Genomic DNA, 2,500 nt, shown 5'->3' on the forward strand with positions numbered 1-2,500 from the left:
CCTCTCTCCATCCATCTCTCTCCATCTCTCTCTCTCCATCACTCTCCCCCCCCTCTTCCTCCCTCTCTCCCTTTCTCTCTGTCCTTCTCTCCATCCCTCTCTCCATCTATCTCTCTCCATCTCTCCCTCTCTCCATCCCTCTCTCTCTCTCCATCCCTCTCTCTCTCTCTCTGTCCCTCTCTCTCTCTCTTCATCCATCTCTGACTGATGTGTTTACTGTAATGATCTAGTAGGCTGAGTCAGTACACTGGAGTCTGATGTGTGATCTACAATCTGTAATCTGCATTTCTCCTGCATGTATATTATACAATCACACTTCAAATGGACACCACAACTGAGTGTGTGTGTGTCTGTGTGTGTGTGTGTGTGTGTGTGTGTGTGTGTGTGTGTGTGTGTGTGTGTGTGTGTTGTTTGTGTGTATATGTGTGTGAGAGAAAGACAGAGAGAAAGAGAGAGAGGGAGAGAGAGGGAGGTGATATAGCACTCAGTGACTGGATATGTTTATCACTATTTGTGTGTGTATATAATAGATCTATGTGTGTATAATATATCTGTGTGTATATAATATATCTGTGTGTGTGTAATATATCTGTGTGTATAATATATCTGTATGTGTATATAATATACTGTATCTGTGTGTATAATATATCTGTGTGTGTGTATATAATAGATCTGTGTGTATATATCTGTGTGTGTATAATACATGTGTGTGTATATAATAGATCTGTGTGTGTATAATACATGTGTGTGTATATAATATATCTTTGTGAGTATATAATAGATCTGTGTGTATATATTAGATCTGTGTGTGTATATAATATATATGTGTGTATAATAGATCTGTGTGTATATATTAGATCTGTGTGTATATAATATATATGTGTGTGTATAATAAATCTGTGTGTGTATATAATATATCTAATATATCTTTGTGTGTATATAATATATCTGTGTTTGTGTATAATAGATCTGTGTGTGTATATAAAAGAACTGTGTGTGTATATAATATATGTGTGTATAATATATCTATGTGTGTATATAATAGATCTGTGTGTGTATATACAAGATCTGTGTGTGTGTATAATAGATCTGTGTGTGTATATAAAAGATCTGTGTGTGTATATAACAGGGGTGGGCAAACTGCGGCCCGCGGGCCGAATCCGGCCCGCTGAGCGTTTCATTTGGTTATCAGGCTGCTCGCCATTTTTTTCCTGCGATAGAGACGACGTTGGTAAGCTTTACTGCAAACTGCCTTTCACTCTCCTTAGAGAACGTTTACAATGTCAATGTCAAAACATCATGTTAAATAGAGATAACATCATGTTAAACTAAGTTAACTCTTAGTTATCTCCTTTGCAGCAGATCTAACGTAAACATGCGATCCATTTAATTGGGAACGTGTCTGCACTCACGAGAGGGAGAGAGAGCCGCAGGTTCCAGCTGGCTTGTCATTGTTGATAATTGATATCTCCTTCTTATAAAAAACTTTTAAAAGGAAATCATGAAGGCAGCAGTAGTTCCCACTACTGACCATTTAAAAAGTGTGAGAGGGCCATACCGTAGCAGGCAGAAGATCATTGAGAAATAAACGTGAATTAAAGCGACAGTGCACAATTTATACATTTGTTAAACAGCATAAAATTAGCTATAGGCTATAAAAAATGTATTTTTTTTTATGCGTGGGGGGGGGGGGCAATTTTCAAAACCCAGTGTAGCCCTTGAGCCAAAAAGTTTGCCCACCCCTGGTATATAATATATATATCTGTGTGTATATAATATATCTGTGTGTGTATATAATATATTTGTGTGTGTTTAAAATAGATCCAATATATCTGTGTGTGTATATAATATACTTGTGTGTGTGTATATAATATATCTGTGTGTGTATATAATATATCTGTGTGTGTAATAGATCTGTGTGTGTATATAATATATCTGTGTGTATATATAAAATATCTGTGTGTGTATATAATAGATCTGTGTGTGTATATCATAGATCTGTGTGTGGTGCAAATGAATTGAAATAAGTCTGCAGATGTCTAAGAACAGAGTCTTTGAAATCCCTGTTAAAGTGTGTCACTTGTCCTCAGAGGCTCTTGTTGTACTTTCCCTGCGTAAAAAACACATTATATCTCTGGGCTCTCTCTGTCTCATACAGCCACAATTTCCATCTCGTTCCTTCACGTGTTGTTTATGTAATTTTGACACTTGTCTTTTGTACGTCCTGTTTGTATATAAGGGCCTGTGGTGCTCATTATGTATGTGAGTGTGTGTGTGCGTGTGTGTGTGTGAGAGAGAGAGAGAGTGTGTGAGTGTGTGTGTGTGTGTGTGTGTGTGTGTGTGTGTGTGTGAGTGCATGTGTGTGTATGTGTGTGTGTGTGTGTGTGTGTGTGTGTGTGTGCATGTGTGTGTGTGTATTTAGCCTATAGACCTGCATCACTGTATGGAACATTACAAAATCTTGATGAAATCATGTATTGAACAATTTAAGCACAGCTCA

General features: G+C 37.3%; 1 protein-coding gene across 1 annotated transcript in view; it reads right to left on the reverse strand.

The window, feature by feature from the left end:
* LOC125287403 (SH3 and cysteine-rich domain-containing protein 2-like) overlaps positions 1-2,500 on the reverse strand; it is a 37,972-nt gene that overhangs the window by 1,375 nt on the left and 34,097 nt on the right.

The sequence above is a fragment of the Alosa alosa genome, chromosome 22 (assembly GCF_017589495.1).
Source record: "Alosa alosa isolate M-15738 ecotype Scorff River chromosome 22, AALO_Geno_1.1, whole genome shotgun sequence".
NCBI lineage: Eukaryota > Metazoa > Chordata > Actinopteri > Clupeiformes > Clupeidae > Alosa > Alosa alosa.